We start from the raw sequence: 18038 nt of genomic DNA, 5'->3' as shown, positions 1-18038 counted from the left end.
AATCAAGGGCCTTAAGTAAAATGACCGCCATAAAGATTTGCACATAAGAGAGACTTGTGCAATTTGCGTCTAAAAAAAAAGGCGTCTAAAGACTCTCAGACCATGAGAAACAAGATCCTCTGGTCTGATGAAACCAAGATTGAACTCTTTGGCTTTAATGCCAAGCATCATGTCTGGAGGAAACCTGGCACCATCCCTATGGTGAAGCATGGTGGTGGCAGCATAATGCTGTGGATATGTTTTTGAGCAGGAGGGACTGGGAGACTTGTCAGGATTGAGGGAAAGATGAATGGAGCAAAGTATGGAGAGATCCTTGATGAAAACTGTCTCCAGAGTACTCAGGACCTTAGACTGGGGCAAAGGTTCACCTTCCAACAAGACAACGACCCTAAGCACTCAGCCAAGACAACACAAGAGTGGCTTCAGGACAAGTCTCTGAATGTCCTTGAGTAGCCCAGCCAGAGCCAGGACTTGAACCCGCTCGAACATCTCTGGAGAGACCTGAAAATAGCTGTGCAGCGACACTCCCCATCAAACCTGACAGAGCTTGAGAGGATATGCAGAGAAGAATGGGAGAAACTCCCCAAATACAGGTGTGCCAAGCTTGCGTCTTACCCAAGAAGACTCGAGGCTGTAATCACTGCCAAAGGTGCTTCAACAAAGTATTGAGTAAAGGGTCTGAATACTTATGTAAATGTAATATTTCTTTTTTTATATATTTTTTAATACATTTATAAAAAACTTTTTTTCTTTGTCATTATGGGGTATTATGTGTAGATGAGGGGTGGATGTAATACATTTTTGCTGTAATGTAACAAAATGTGGAAAAAGTCAAGTGGTCTGAATACTTTCTGAATGCACTGTACACATGACCGATGGGAACAATAATGAATATTATATTGCAGTCTTCAGTTGGCTCCTCTTTCTTATATTAAGAGGCTTGAACAAGTATTATTGTGCTTACCCTGAGAACATTTGTAAATGAAGTATTTTCAATGTCCAGAAAATATGTATTTTCACCTTTCATTCAGCACCTAAAATGTACCTGATGTCAACATCTAGAAAATACGCTTTTCAACTTCATTTTGCTTAAAAGTTGTTGGAAAGAAAAGGTCACAATGGACCAGAAAGATGATAAACTCAAACAAATTGATTTTTTAAAAAGTAGGCTATTACATAACTGATTGAGTAAGAATGTTGTCTAAATAACGTTTAAAGGTGCCCTGCAATACAAAGTCTCACTTTATTACTTGGTTAATCCCGAGTAATTAGGAAACTGCTGAAATTGGGGATATTTTGAGTCCTTTCTAAATAGCTTTTACACCAGTCTCTAAGTGTTTGTTTGAGCAGAAGTACCCTTTTTCGCCAAGATTAACATTTCACATGATCTTTCCTGACAGAGGATTTTCTTTCAGAGGCCCCTGGAAGGATAACCAAAAAAAGGGCATTCAGCAAATCAGTTTTGTCTGCTTAGACTATTTGGGGTTGTAGAACTTTCAATATCGGCATTTATTTCCTCACTTTTTTACGAAGTGATGGCCTGAGTTTTTGACTTTTGACATCGTGTTTTTTTTTTTTAAATACATAGGCTAAACAGCACTTGGACCAGACTAAGGGCAATGCACAGGGCTCTTCAGCTGTAAACATATGAGAGATGTGTGCGATTATGTTTTGAAGGGAGGGGCTTGCGCTTTGTAGTAGCCTATTATTGAATACCGTGGAGCAGACCGATCGGAAGGCAGATTCTGTCTCTCTACATTGACTTGCCTGCTTCGTGGTTGTTTGCTAACCCGGCGAAAGAACAACCGTTTACTTGCTGAACTCAATAGGTACGTTTTGCGCTTCCGAAGTTGTTTGTGTTGTTTATCCAACTTGGTGAAATTTGCGTAGTGCTTATGATTACAACTTGTGCAATGATCTTTTTGTGCTGTGCGATGCTGCAATTTATTAGATATGTAAATTATAGATTTCTACAGCAAACTGCACAGGGTGCACACACCCAGCAGCTTCCTAATAATGTGGCTATTCTGCGGTTAGCATTTTTTCAAAAGCTTAACTTAAACTATAAAGAATTAAAGAGTCGATGTAGATTTGCGCATTGTAATCAAATGTGGTTGTTATCGAGTATAATATTTTATTAAATGGCAAATCACTTTAGAAAACCTATTACAGATCTGAATGTGAATTCTGGAATGTCCCCGCTGCCCCATGCCATAGATTATTATCAGACAAATATGAGGAGGCAGTCTCCAAACTCATGGAGTGGGATGTGAGCCAGATCTCTCTCTCTCCCTTATAATAGACAATACATAGGCTGCATATCAATTAACAATTTCAGGAAATGTGTCGTTGATTTAATTATGCTTTTGATTGGTATTTGCCAGTGGGCTAACTCTAGGATCAATTATACTTACAGTTAAAGTCGGAAGTTTACATACACCTTAACCAAATACATTTAAACTCAGTTTTGTGCAATTCCTGACTTTTAATCCTAGTAAAAATTCTCTGTCTTAGGTCAGTTAGGATCACCACTTTATTTTAAGAATGTGAAATATCAGAATAATAGTAGAGGACAATTTATTTCAGCTCTTATTTCTTTCATCACATTCCCAGTTGGTCAGAAGTTTACATACTCAATTAGTATTTGATAGCATTGCCTTAAACAATTTAAACTTGGGTCAAACGTTTCGGGTAGCCTTCCACAAGCTTCCCACAATAAGTTGGGTGAATTTTGGCCCATTCCTCCTGACAGAGCTGGTGTAACTGAGTCAGATTTGTAGGCCTCCTTGCTCGCACACGCTTTTTCAGTTCTGCCCACACATTTTCTATAGGATGGAAGTCAGGGCTTTGTGATGGCCACTCCAATACCTTAACTTTGTTGCACTTAAGCCATTTTGCCAAAACTGGAGGTATGCTTGGGGTCATTGTCCATTTTTGGAAGACCCATTTGCGACCAAGCTTTAACTTCCTGACTGATGTCTTGAGATGTTGCTTCAATATATCCACATAATCTTCCTACTGATGATGCCATCTATTTTGTGAAGTGCACCAGTCCCTCCTGCAGCTAAGCACCCCCACAACATGCTGCTGCCCCTGTGCTTCACGGTTGGGATGGTGTTATTCGGCTTGCAAGCCTTCCCCCTTTCCTCCAAACATAACGATGGTCATTATGGCCAAACGGTTCTATTTTTGTTTTAGGTTTGAGTCAGGTTTGTAGGCCTCCTTGCTCACACACACTTTTCAGTTCTGCCCACAAATATTCTATAGGATTGAGGTCAGGGCTTTGTGATGGCCACTACAATACCGTGACTTTGTTGTCCTTAAGCCATTTTGCCACAACTTTGCTTGGGGTCATTTTCCATTTGGAAGACCCATTTGCGACCAGGCTTTAACTGATGTTTTGAGATGTTGCTTCAATACATCCAGAAAATTTTCCTATCTCATGACGCCATCTATTTTGTGAAGTGCACCAGTCCCTCCTGCAGCTAAGCACTCCAACAACATGATGCTGCCCCCGTTCTTCACTGTTTGGATGGTGTTCTTCAGTTTGCAAGCCTCCCTCTTTTCCCTCCAAACAGAACTGTTTGGCCATAATCACCATTGTTATATCAGACCAGAGGTCATTTCTCCAAAAAGTGCGATCTTTGTCCCCATGTGCAGTTGTAAACCGTAGTCTGGCTTTTTTATGGTGGTTTTGGAGCAGTGGCATCTTCCTTGCTGAGAGGCCTTTCAGGTTATGTCGATATAGGACTTGTTTTACTGTGGATATACATACTTTTGCACCCGTTTTCCTCCAGCATCTTTACAAGGTACTTTGCTGTTCTGGGATTGATTTGCACGTTTCGCACCAAATTACGTTCTCCTCTGAGACCGAACGCGTCTCCTTCCTAAGTGGTATGACGGCTGAATGGTCCCATGGTGTTTATACTTGCGTACTATTGTTTGTACAGATGAACGTGGTACCTTCAGTCATTTGGAAATTGCTCCCAAGGATGAACCAGACTTGTGGAGGTCTCCAATTTTTTTTCTGAGGTCTTGGCTGATTTCTTTTGATTTTCCCATGATGTCAAGCAAAGAGGCACTGAGTTTGGAGGTAGGCCTTGAAATACATTCACCTCCAATTGACTCAAATGATGTAATTTAGCCTATCAGAAGCTTCTAAAGCCATGACATAATTTTCTGGAATTTTCCAACCTGTTTAAAAGCAGAGTCTACTTAGTGTATGTAAACTTCTGACCCACTGGAAACCATGAATTATAAGTGAAATAATAGTCGGTAAACAATTGTTGGAAAAATGAATTGTGTCATGCACAAAGTAGATGTCCTAACTGACTTGCCAGAACTATAGTTTGTTAACAAGAAATTTGTGGAGTGGTTGAAAAATGAGTTTTAATGACTCCAACCTAAGTGTATGTAAACTTCCGACTTCAACTGTCTATAAATAATTACGTTACAAATGCATTAGTTTTAACTGGATAATACCTCAAGTTATGAAGAACAAACAAAACAACATCCTCCTTGACACAAAATGAATAACTTTTCACTTAAAAGCACTTTCCTTTGATTTGCTGTCATCCCTAAATATTTGGGATGAAAATAATTGGACATTCTCCAACTGTAAACTGTGGCCTTGTGCTGTGGCGTGGGATTTTACTGGCTCTTGTAGACGAATACTAGCTGTCTTCAATTGCCTGAGCCAAGGGATGTCATGAAAGCAAAGGATCCATCAGGTCAGATCCTCTCCACTGGGGGTCCAAATGACAGCCGTGGCCCTCATCAGGGATAGGCTTAACCATCTGTACTGGGTTGGCTAGAATCTTTATCCCTACGTAGGTCTAGCTGATGCTACACAGGACCAGCTGAGCCCAGTTAAACCATGATTAATCGGAGTAATCAACTTGATATGTAAGTTTATCAAAGCAACAGGAAACGCTGATGTTATAATGGGCTGTAGAAGGCCACTCATTGATTCAACACTGTCCAAACAGTGTGTGGTAATCCAAGAACCTTGTCTCTCTCTTTCTCTCTCATCTCACCGCATTGTGGTACAGTAAAGCATTGCAGTGAGATGTGCAATAACTCCAAATGAATCCACCCAACTAGTTTGGGCCAACCACCTTTTTTTTTCTTTCAACGTAGTCCATCTCGGCCTTCCGTTTGATCTCAGGTTGATTACAAAGCAGTTAGTATGAAGTGAGTGAACGGTAGAAAATGGGGTTCGGGGGCTATGGAGCTGCAGAATGCTCCGAGCTAGACAGCACAGTAATTGTCCATGAAGCTGTATCTGATAACACTGCAGTGTTTGGAAAATATGAGGGGAATGCCCTTGTCTTATAAGGAACAGATTGAACCTGCTGACAGACGATTGATATATCCTTTGGAATGCATAACAGCCGGGCTTATTTTTTTAGTCTCTTTCTGCCTCTTTCAGCTACTTTTGTTTAGCGTATAAAGAGCCTGGGTAATGTGCTGTGCTGTATGGAGAGAGAGAGGGAAGGGGGGGATCTGGAGGTAAATCTGCACAGTGATAACAAGGGTTTGGCTAGGGCCCGGGCAGGATGTAGGGAACACTGCCCCGGGTTTCCGGAGTCTGGTTTGCCCTGTGCATTACAGGCTGTCGTTACTCTGCTCTCTCTCTCTGCCCTTCATTTACAGAATGTTTCAGGATCAGTTCTTCCATAACCTTAATCATGACTCAAAACGATGCAAAGATGGGCTTCAGACCAGTGAAGGGAGGAGAATACGCCCTCGAGGACTAGAGAAGGGAGTTTAGGTCTAGTTGGTCGGAGCTTAGAACATTGGGATGGGACTTGGACATAGACTTGAGGCTTGAACCTGGAGCATGCGATAGATTGTGGCCAAGGGCAGGGCTTTGATGCAGCCTTTGGATTCACAAACAATATAGTAGATCCCCCCCCCCTTTAACTGTACTAGATAACTTTTCATTGCTCTCCGACTGACCTGAGCTACTTGTGTTCAAGCTCCCTGCAGGTGTGAAAACACACATTCTACTCTGGAATCAATACCACTGTCGTCAGGGTTGAGAAGCTGATACAGTTATTAAGGACAATGTTAATCCAGGCCCTCTCTCTTTCAAGGAGTGCCTGGAGACACTGTGGTTATGAGGGAAGGCTATTTGTTAGACACAGTATTTGAGAGAAGGCTAGTTGAAGCATAATGTCTTTTAAAGGTGGCGTCCTCTTAGGATTCATGAGAAATGTCTCGTTTTATTTTTCTGCGTGTCACTCTGAGTCTCTCTGGCTGCGTTTACAAAGGCAGCCCAATTTTGACCAATCACATCAGATCTTTTCATGTCCCATATTTTTCAGAGCTGATCTGATTGGTCAAAAGACCAGTTAGTGGAAAAAAGATGAGAATTGGGCTGCCTGTGTAAATGCAGACCTAGAGTTTTGCAGTGCCTCTGTGGTGTGAGGCAGAGCTTTAATCCACTGCACTATTCAGTTCCAGAAGTTCTTTATATCTCTGCTGCAGCCTACAGTTACTATTACCGCCACTGAGAGAGGCTGCCAACTAAAGTTAAGTACGAAAAAAGAGAACTCGCATCGGAAATTGTAACATAAACTGTTCATTTTTGTTATTGCCATTGTTTACCGATAATATATTCAATTTATGTTTGTCAAATGTTCTGCAAGGAGTTCTAAATTATTACATGTTGACGTGTGAATCCAAACACACGTAGTGTTCTCCGAGTTCGCCAGAGCATATTTTCTGTTTTGTCTTATAATGGACAACTTGTCTGTCAAGCATGTTTTTGCCTCATTCAGTTTATTGCCATTTGGGTTGATTTTATGCAGATTTGCCACCTCAAGATATATTTGTGGGATCGAGGAGCCATCTTTATATGCAATTGGTTACACAACAAAGATGTCTCTTCTTCATCTCTGATCAAAAGAGTCAACATCATCAATGTCTCCAAGGGAGAAGTCTAATTGGAGCCCAAAGCTCAAATTTGTGTCCTCTCGACAACTGTTCCCGTGGAGCGTTCAGTTAATTTGAAGTGGAGGATGATTGACATGGAACTAAACCTCAAGTGATTCTGCCCTGGACTCTGGCCACAGCATACTCACTGTTATTTATTTTCTGCTTTGAATATGATAGCATGTAATTTGAATGCACTGTACCCAGAACCACACAATAAGTTGGAGCACATTTGGAAAATTTGAGAGAGGAAAAAAAACAGGAATCTGCTTAACTCTTAACTGGTGACGATCAAAAAATGGGGGCAAATGGGGCATTCCTAATTTGTGAAGTAAGAGCGGCCAGCTGAAACTGAAACTAGATTTTGTTTATTTTGGACCCAGCAAATATGCAATAACTGGCTTACAGATGTTTTGTTAGTAATATATAATCTTTCCTCTTATGGCATGAAATCCTCTTTGTAATTCAACTTTATATTCTGTTTGTTGTTCTTCATTACCCAGCCAGGTTGCAATGGAAAGGTTCTGCATTGCATTAGAACCCTTGCCATACCAGGCTCGTATGTCTCCTCAGTCCTTGGTATGGATAGACTCTGGAAGTAGTCGAACTCTTCTGGGGAACGAAGAATTTGGATGATGAAGAACGCTGACACTCGTTCTTTTCGCTGTGGCTCAGATTAGAAGGCCTGTTAGATCAAACCTCTCCCACATTTCTCAGACTTTGAAGTGCTATCGTTCAAGGCCAGATTCCCTAATTGGTAGCATGGCAGACTGTTGATAATTGGCACATTTACCCATCGAATGCCAGTTGGCAGGCAGCGAGGCCTCCAGAAGTCCACCAGCTGTATAAGGATATTTTCACATCCAACTCACTCACAACACAACCAACTCTCTTTTTAGTGGATGGGAGATGGTACAGGAACCCTTGGCTTACTCAACCCAAGTCTTATAAGGTAAATGTTTTTGCCCCAAGGTATAGATTTCAAGGGTGGGGGTGATCGTGGGAGTGTGAGTTCAGTTCACTACCCCGAGAATCATACACTACTACTTATGTCATCTTCCAAAGATGTCTTATGTTCAGTTCCCAAAACAACGACGGGGCTGAAAGTGTGTAACATTGTTGAGCAAGCCTTTTGCCCCTGGGCTTCTTTCCTCATCTGATAAAACAAGCACAGGAAATGTCTCTGAGAGCTGATTTGCTCTGTGTTTTCCTTTGGCGTCTACCCACAGGGGCCACAGACATGCCTAGTGCTTCAACCAGTCCCCTGGCACTAAGTCTCTAAGTCTTCACCCCCTTCCCCCCCTTTTACAGACAGCTAACATTCCTCCTTCTCTCCCTCTCCTCCCTCCTCTCTCTCTCTCCGCCTCTCCTCAGCCCCCAAAACTAAACAAACATAGCTGATCAAGGCCTTAAAATCATCTTTTTAAAAGTCTCATATTTTAGGTTACTGGGGGAATTAAAGGTCCTATAGGTAATATAGTGAGGTAAATCCCAACAGTGTGTGTGAAAGATGCTATTGAGTGGAGGAAGAGTGAGGTCATGTTTTTTTGGAGCTGGAGAGAGAGTCTATGAGTAGGGACACGGGTATGAGGGAACAGACGTGTGTGTGTGTGTGTGCACTTTAAAAAAATTAAACACCTGCAAATTTAGTTGCTTCAACTAATTATTATTAAATAACTGGTTCCACATATTTTTTTTTTGGTTTAGTCAACTTTTTGGTCAAAGTGTTACCTGAAATGTTTAACAAATGATGTCTTTGCTCAATTTGTCTCATGCTCATTCAACTGGAAATTATTCTTTTTGGCATCTTAACTTCCAATGTTTTCAACTTACATATTTGACACACATGATTACATTGTGCATGTTCATTTACGCAGTAATTGTTATTCAACATGTCCTCACCTGGGATTTGAACTCACAACCTCTTGGTTCACGGCATTACAAGCTTCCTGCTACTCCACCATGTTTGTATCAATTAATCTGACTATTCTCTCATTATTGATTTGAATGACTTATTTAAGCAATTTGAGCTTTTTCTGTATAGTTCTTGGTGGGGCATATGACATTTTTGTTTTTAATGTTATTCCTTAATCACTATGATAAAGTGTACTTTTTAACGGATCTGAGGTTTACTTTTAAGTCCAATGTGTAGGAATACAGGTGAAATCGGTTATTGACACAGACAAGGTGATGTAGCTGGAAGATTAGACCGCTGTGACTGGAGTAGTTGTGAGTTCAAATCCCAGGCGAGGACATGTTGAATGCTAATTACTGTATAAATTTAATTATGTATGAAAATGTTGTATGTCAAAATCACTGTGTGTAACTAGTTCCACAGCCCAAAATAACAATTACTAGTTGAATGAACATATGAGGAAAATGTAGCAAACGCATCAATTTTAAATTTACTGAACTTTTGCCTATGTTTTCTCGTGTTAGAACCAGTTACTTTGTAATATTTTGTGTGTGTGGTACTGTATGGATGGTGGTGAGTGCGATGGGGAGTGTGGGGATTTCATGATGAATGCTGGCTCTCATGGGACAGAGCAGCTGGAGGAATCGGGGCTCTTAGGTAACAAGGGGAATTACCATTCGTATACAGCCGTTTGGATTTACCTCATGCTCAGACACGCAGAGTGGTGTCTTTTAATTCGAGAAACTGGAGGATTTGCGTCATTGAGTTCTCCGATTGACATCAATGGATGATTTGTGTGTCTGTGAGATCTCAAGTTATGCAGGCTTAGGGTTCTGGAGACAGGATTCTGCACTTTATTGCTGACTCTCCGTACTGTGAGAGCACACGAGAGATGAGGATATTGCTCATCTGTGTGTCACACAAGTCTAGGCTCTGACTGGTATGACACAGGATGCTGATGTGCTGCGCTAGTTGTAACACTACAGTACTTTGATTAACACTAACTGGAGTCAGTATGTAGTTACCCCCCTTTTAAAAAAAAATAAATAAATAAATGATGTAACAAACTTTGTCGGTTCATTACGTTGACTGTGCTGCTTCAGTTCAAAAGATGTGACTCTTGGAACTACAGTGTCAGTACGCTTTAGACTGAGTTGGATCATTCTGACCTGTCTGGATCAGGACTACAGCTTCGGACAACGCTCCCTTGCACAGCAGCAATCCGAAGCGATGACCACTGCCATTTCTCCTGTTGGAGCCAAGTGTTATGTTTTTAAAGGTGCAGACCTTTTATTTTTTATTGTCTCCAGTAATGTTACCCACCTGAATTAGCCAGCCCAGTCTGGGGGTCTGCGTTCTGGCTGGTATTAGGAGCAGTAGTAATGGTCTAAGAGTTTATTGAGTGTACTCTGTCCCTTGTAATCAGAAGCATATTCAGGCATTGACATACAAGCCTCTCAGGGTTGCTCAGGAATGTATTACAAGCAACGAGAGGAGCCGAGCAGCGAGCAGATCTCCCCTTCCATTTATTTTCCTATTCACATGTCATTGCTCCATACAGAGGAAGGCAATGGAATCTGATTTAAAGCTGAAGATCAAAGCATCTAAAATGGCTGACATGGAGGATCCATCCCCAATGTAGCAGTTATTTTGTTTATTTTGTGTGTGTGTGTGTGTGTGCGCATTACTGTATGTTGTGTTTCTCTCTTTCTCCTGGCACCTAATAATGCCAAAGACTTCTCCCCCACTTCAGAGAAAGGGGAATGTAAGTATCCCCCTCATCCATATATAGTACTGTGCGAGACCCGAGCCCAGCTTGAATTTGTTAGTTTGGAATCATTTCAGTACCATCGGTAATTCACTTCACTGTTGGGTAACATGGAGCTGGCAGGTGGACTGCCTCCGTCCTATATGGTACCCTATTCCCTTAATAGTGCACTACTTTTGACCAGAGCCCATGGGGCTCTGATCAAAAGTTGTGCACTATATAGGAAATAGGGTGCCCGTTGGGTTGGGATGTTGCCACTGCCTTTTGACAGGGGTTTTAATCAGAGCTCCTCTGCATGGAAGAGAGGCTGAGTGTCTTACCTCATAAGAGACCTGCTCAAGGTGATTGGGAGAAACCATCACTCATGTTATTGTTAAACAGCCCAGGTCTAGGGCAATGGGTCTGGTGCTAATGGCTGTTGAGGTGCTAGCCAAAACTCTGCTAAGAAGGGACAGATTCAGATTCATGCTGGGTTACAACTCTCCTGCATACACTTGTAGGAAGCTAGCTGATGTATTGCTTGGTCCAAGTATTTTCTTAGTGAAGTAGTTTGACAAGTATTACTATTTGAAAATAAACCCTTCTACCTAACAGGCGGCCATCTTGAGTTAAAGATACAATTATGAGTAGGCCTAATTATTTAATGGAACAAGACCCGATCTGTAGCATCAACAGTCTGACAGACCGAGAAAATCGGCTAACAAATTGAAATGCAAAAAGAAGTGGCAATCAGCCAATTCCACACATGCCAAGATGAGAACACTATGTCAACAAAACAACAACTCTAAACAAGCAACTCAATAACAAGTGTGATGCTAGGCTACCCAAAGACAATGGAGCAAATCTGCTAGGCCCCGCTGCTTATTTACGCAATGCACGGTTAGACTAAACGAAGTGAGCACGCTCATTAAAGGAGAGTGAGCGCTTCTTAATTACAGGCCCGTTAGCGCTAATGGCTCTCCTCTCATCAGATGAATGCAGACACATCTTCATGAGGAGGAGCGTTCTGCTAGCTAGCTAAGACAAGGCTAACTCTTGAGTGAGTTGGGTTGAATAGAATGTGCACATGCGATTGGGTGGGGTGGAGGTTTGGGGAAAGGAGTGGAGGGGATGGGAGAGGGAAGGGGTGTGGGCGTATGACGTTGGGTGAGATGGGAGTAGATTTAAAGGGTTGGTTTGGTGGGTGGGTGTGAGGTAGTTGTAGGGTAGAGGGTTTGGATGAATAGGGGTGAGGAGGGTAGAAGGGGTGTGGTTGATGGGGTTGGAGATTTTGGGATGGGTTGGGTACTAGGGGTGAGGGTAGAAGAGAAGGGGGGGGGGGTGACAAGCTGGCTGGCCTCATTAAGCCCTGCTTTAATGAACCCAGCAGCTGAGGGAAAATGTAGAACAATGAAGGCTTGTTAGGGGGAGGCTGTGTCAATGTCTGCCCCAGGTTGGCGTGTTCCCTGGGACAGAGAAGAGGATGTCTGAATGCTCTTGTCCCTAAAGCTCTGTGCCACCCGTTTACTATGACAGACATCTGGGGGACCACCTTGGATAATGAGAAGCCATTAGCTCAGGTTAAAGTTAATGACCAGTAATGGTACACCAGCCCAGCTTGGCCTGGAGTTTGAGCCCGTCGGAAATTAAATACCAGTCACTCAGGCTCAATACATAATAAACAGAGGGAACAGGCTGGAAGTGAATAAGGTGTGTGTGCTTGTTCAGAGGTGGCACAGGTGGATGGGTATCATGTGAGAAGGAGATGGTTTTCCTTCTGAGCAGATTACTAGCAGAAAAGAAACCTGGGGGGGTTTTGGATTTGTTCCCATTGTACTTAAGTTTACAGAGTCCTCTCATTTCTAGTTTTGCCATTAGCTAAAATGGAACGAACCCCTATAAATGGGAACCTAAGCACTCTCCTAAACCCGACGACTTAATTATTTACAATTTCATGGTTGTCTGAGATGTGTTATTCTACTAGATTTGGGAAGTAGACGCTTTAAATAACATACATTAACCTACACAAGCTGAATTTTTATCCTTCATTTGGCAGTAAAAGTCGCCTCACGTTGAAGAGGAGTAATGCTCTTATCTAGAGTCGTGTCAGTGACGTAGCGTTAGGAGACATGTAAAAAAATACTTCGTAGTATAACTGAGGCAATGCGCCATTGTACAAAAATACTCAAGAGAGAACTAACCACGGGGCTTCCAAGACCGGACCGAGTGAGACAGAGGGAGAGAAAAAAGGAGTGGTGGGAGAGCGAGAAGAGACGGTGAGTGAGAGAATGGGCAGATGGGAAGAGAAAGATGGAAGGGAGAGCGACTGGGATAGAAAGAGACAGAGTGAGTGCTTTGTTATGTCTCCTAGAGCTCTAGTGTTTCCTGGAATGCCTGGCAGCAGAGTCAGAAGTCAGAGCCATAGGGAGGAGGAGCGAAGAAGAGAAGGAATGGCCTTCTGTCCTGACAGACAAGCACTGCTGAGTTGACATAATTTAGCAAACCGTCAATGGTCAAGATGTTTCACTGACAAAAATGGCTATGCTACTGCGTGTGGATGTTGCGTCTAGATGGGGCCTATTGACAGACAGGACTAGGAGAAGAGAGATATACCTATGCTTTATGGAGATCAATGACTTCTGGCCCCCACTATCACCCTGGGGGGGGGCACACAGAGTTGCAACCCGTCCCGGACGGACCTCTGACCCCCTGCGACACTAATAATAACAGCCAGCAGAAATATGCACAGAAACGAGATCTCCTCTAGCGTAGCCTAGCCTCCAGGATAGGAGAACACTGAGGCACGAGAAGGGTTGTCTCCTCTCTCCACTCAGACAGGAATGTATGGTCTTGAGGAGCTGAACCTCACAACTATCGATTACTATTATGTCACACGGTCTTTACACTGAGCTAGCTGCAGGCTCAGAGTCTTAAGGTGAGCTATGTTTACACTAGAGGCAAACACGCATATAGACATTCATATTTATTACACCCAGACAGACCTAGACATTGCGTCGTAAGCAAGGCATCTCTAGAACACCGAGAGGGTTGGAATAGGAGACTCCTGGTTTCTGTCTAAGAAGGTGGTGTTGTTGATATGGCTCTTCAAAATCAAGGGGAAGGTTTAGAACCAGTTCACTCACGGATATCTCACAGAGGGATTTGGTTGTGGTGGTGGGAAGTAGACTCGACCAGGGTACAGCTTAGTTACATCCATCGCATCACAGTTAAGACCGTGGTTTTGGCAGTGCAATGAGAACCTCAACAGACAGGAGTTTATGGAAGAGCGGAGCTTGACTGATAAATTAGCCCTCGTCTCTGGTCACGGTTTCCACTCCCATTCATCAATCTGTACTGCTACTGAACACCTCTTAGTGCCACACCTGGCCTTTAGCCCCAATGCAGTGACCCACCCCACCCCCTCGTACAGATGTGCTCAGGCCTGCTGAGTGATGCTTGGATGCAAAGAGCAACAGACCTCGTCCTTTATCTCTTCCTCGTATTTCGTCCGAAACAAAAACAGCACCGGCAGCCGTCACAATGAGCTCCATTATAATCAGTTATCCTGACAGTGAGTTAAAAAAAAGTATTTGTTCACTAAACAAACCAAAATGTTTTTACAAGGGAGTCTCGGAGCAGCCTAAATGCTGGACCTCTCCACCTTTCCCGTTCACTCAGAGTAATAGCCCTCGGTGAGGTTATTGTGCTAGAGCTAGAATCTTAATCCTCTCTCTCTCTCGCTGGTACTCTCTCCTCTATCTTTCTCCTATCTCTCCCCAGGAATGCAACAGGCCCCTTATTTTGAAAGATCTCTTGTCACACAATACCCTTGAATATCCTTGCGCGACGCTTCAGAAAGCGCATTCCGCAGCCGGATTTACAGATTTGCGCATGGCTAAACGATCGGATTGATGAAAATGTATGCTCTGAGGTAAAACGTGTAATTTTGAAGCAGTGGTCATGGTACCAATTTTCTGCGAGGCAACACGACCCCCTGGGTAGACACAGACAGAACAAAAGGAGATACACAAACATCTATCAGTGTCTGATTCAGCCCGTCATGATCTGAGCAGGCCTCACAAGCTTCTCCTGGTGTGTAAGTGGTTACGACATGGCTTCGTTGCTGCTCGTGCTGCTTGTACGTTTCCATGTAAAGGCATGACAGGAAGTCATTTCTCCCACTGTGATACGGACCAGGCACATAAATCACTCTGATGTTTTCATTCATTTTTGTCTCTCGAAAGTATAGCCTCATTTTTGTCCTCTGGCAATCGAAGGGTCTCTCAATCTCTGCAAAACATAAATATATTTTTTTAGGGGAAACTTGTCAGAAATGTTTATGATACAAATGTATTTCTCATAAAGAAAAAAAACATGTTCCCAGAACATGTGTTCCAGTTTCCGTGACATGTGTTCCAGTTGCCACTGCTTTGTGTCATAATAATTATGTGGATCAACTCAGAACATTTTCAAATTATATTTCAGTGACTCGTGTTTGCATCTCAATGTGAAAAAAACTGTTTGCATGTTCTTCACAAAGAGGGCAACAGATGCTACTGAGCCAGATGTCTATGTGTCAGGGGAGAAGCTCCAGGTGGTATCTGATTTTAAGTACCTTGGCATCATACTTGATTCCAACCTCTCTTTTAAAAAGCATGTGAAAAAGGTCATTCAAATAACCAAATTCAACCTAGCTCATTTCCGATTTATACAAAATTGTTTGACTACAGAGGTAGCAGAACTGTACTTCAAATCTATGATACTCCCCCACTTAACATACTGCTTGACTAGTTGGGCCCAAGCTTGCTGTACAACATTAAGACCTTCAGCCTGTCTACAAACAGGCTCTCAAAGTGCTTGATAGGAAGCCCAATAGCCATTACTGTTACATCCTCAGAAAGCATGAGCTCCTGAGTTGGGAAAATCTTGTGCAATACACAGATGCATGTCTTGTATTCAAGATCCTAAATGGCCTGGCTCCCCCTCCACTCAGTATTTTTGTTAAACAGAAAACCCAAACATATGGCAGCAGATCCACAAGGTCTGCCATGAGAGGTGACTGTATAGTTCCCTTAAGGAAAAGCACCTTTAGTAAATCCGCTTTCTCTGTGAGAGCTTCCCATGTCTGGAATACACTGCCATCAGACACACATAACTGCACCACATATCACACTTTCACAAAATGCATGAAGACATAGCTAAAGGTCAATCAGATTTGCGAACATGGTCCATAGCTGTGTGTTGCCGCTTTCCATGTCGTCTGTAGCTTGTGAGGTGTGGAAACACTTTGTTGCTTTTATGAATTTTGTCTTGCTGCTTTTTGTTCTGTCTGTATGCTATGTCTTGCTTGTCCTATGTTGATATTGTCTATATTGTAATTGTTTTTAATAACCTGCCCAGGGACTGAAAATTAGCCGGCTGGCTAAAACCGGCACTTTTACTGAAACGTTGATTCATGTGCACTGTCCCTGTAAAAATAAACTAAACTCAAACTCTAAACTCGAGGTATATGATATTGTTGTTGTTACCTGAGTAACACAGCTCAGTGAGCATAAACAATGTGCATTCTTTATTTTACTGGACTGATTGTGTCTGGATTTGATGGTCAGTCTCAGCGGAGGGAGAGCATCAGAGGGTCCGTTTCTCACAGTGGGACCGTCCCTCGGCTAAGACTGACCAAAAAGGGGCCGTGTTCCCGAGCTGATGCGTGAAACTCACGCCTCATTATTTTTTGCATCATGCACAAATCCATGTTGTTACTCTTATGACCAGAGAAAGTGAAATATTCCTCGATTAATTTTTTTAAAGACCCGACGCTAATAATAACAACAACGCAACCTTATCGGGACATTTTGCTACTCATTCATTGAAGCTGCGGTGCTGGTTGCAGCGCAAGTGGAGAAGTGCATTTTATGGCATGTAAAAGTGTTGACAGTGCGGAGTATGAACTTTAAACATGAACTCACTCATAAAAACAAAAGCTCTTTTCTGTTGACAGTCTCTCTCTGGTTTTAGATGTTTTGAAATCACAGTATAAACTTACTTTGTTGTAAGCTCGAGGAAGCGGCAGACAGACACATGGTCTGAGCAAAACAATTTGCTAGCGGTAGGCCTATAGGTGCACTTGATTTGCTCTCCGGGAACGCTGAGTAGGTGGAGTTTGTATCTTCAGACACATGAAATGGTTCAAAATGGGAACACTTCGCCGACCCGGAACGCAGGGCAGATGAAACAAGTTCACCTACTGTCAACAGCCCGAGACAGAAACATTTAGGAATGAATGGCTTTATCGCAGTTTTTTATAGAAATGTTTGGCGATCGACTAGGAATGCCTTTGCGATCGATCGCAATCGACGGTTTGGTGAGGACAATGTTACTGTTACTTACGCTTTACTATGTTATCATGTTCCATACATGAATTGGGGCCTCTAGTGACACACAGGTCTATTTTGGTACAGGATGTGCTCCCATCCGAGTGCCCCCAACCTGGAGACAGAGAGATGTAGCAGATCCAGACCTTTTGGTTGTACTGGCATCAGTAGTGCTTTGCTTTGAGTAAAACACATCATGTAGATGTCAACACCCCAGCCTTGCTACACCCTGCTACTCTCTGGTCAGTGAATGTCAGATTAATGATCTGTCGAGGAGTGGTTCAGGGCCCATGGGGGGGGGTCATTTATACTAAAAGATGGCAGGTGTCAAGATGGTGGGTTGTCGCTGACAGCACGTGTCCCAAATGGCACCCTGTTCCCCTACGTGGTTCGCTACTCTTGAAGAAGTGCGCTGTATCCGGAATAGGGTGCCATTTGGGACGCAGACAGGGTGGAGGAAGAGGAAGCCTTTCTCCTGAACAGGTGGGGTGAGCGAGTCATTCGTCAAAGTCCCCAGTCGTGAGTGAGTGTTTCAACTGAGTGAGCTTCCTGTCCGCTAAACAGGATTCGGTCAGGATTCATTCAGTTACCCACCCCCTTCTGTCAAACTGCTGTAGAGCTGCTTCATAGCCACGTCAGTATAGAAAGAAGATGGCAACATTTAGTGTACTGTATGTCCTAGTGGAATTACACAAGACAAAGGCTGTTGATATCAAGGTTGACGTTTATTGTCATTAATCTTGCCCTGGAGACAGAACCGTGCGATTTCCGCTAGATAAGCCAGCTGCAAAGTCAAAATTGGCTATATTATTTTATATTTTTGGTCTTCGTTCAAGGTTAGCAGTGTGGTTAAGGTTAGGGTTAGGTTTCAAATCAGATGTTATGACTTTGAGGCTGTGCTAGCTAGTGACCAGTCTACAGAGCTGCCTCCAAAAAGATTCATGACAAAAAAAACCTGCGTCAAGAGCGGAGGCAGATATTTATTGAGATTAGTTGGTGTTCTGGATATTTGGACTAGAGTCTTGATGTATTATTTCATAGGTTACATGTTGACAGCTAAAACCAC

The 18038-nt window shown here is 42.8% G+C and overlaps 1 protein-coding gene across 5 annotated transcripts in view; it reads left to right on the top strand.

The window, feature by feature from the left end:
* Positions 1-1614: 1614 nt before the first annotated feature.
* LOC112216853 (non-muscle caldesmon) overlaps positions 1615-18038 on the top strand; it is a 54832-nt gene continuing 38408 nt past the window's right edge. The window contains exon 1 of one of the 5 annotated variants that reach the window (XM_042300156.1): positions 1615-1829. The gene's annotated coding sequence lies outside the window, so the exon portion shown is untranslated. Of the gene's footprint in view, positions 1830-12760; positions 12878-18038 lie in introns of those variants that run through there. The other 4 variants (XM_042300155.1, XM_042300150.1, XM_042300148.1 and 1 more) reach the window with 4 other exon arrangements.

The sequence above is a fragment of the Oncorhynchus tshawytscha genome, linkage group LG17 (genome assembly GCF_018296145.1).
Source record: "Oncorhynchus tshawytscha isolate Ot180627B linkage group LG17, Otsh_v2.0, whole genome shotgun sequence".
Taxonomy (NCBI): domain Eukaryota; kingdom Metazoa; phylum Chordata; class Actinopteri; order Salmoniformes; family Salmonidae; genus Oncorhynchus; species Oncorhynchus tshawytscha.
The sequence above is the reverse complement of the archived record's forward strand: the minus strand, read 5'-3'. Positions and strand labels throughout refer to the sequence as shown.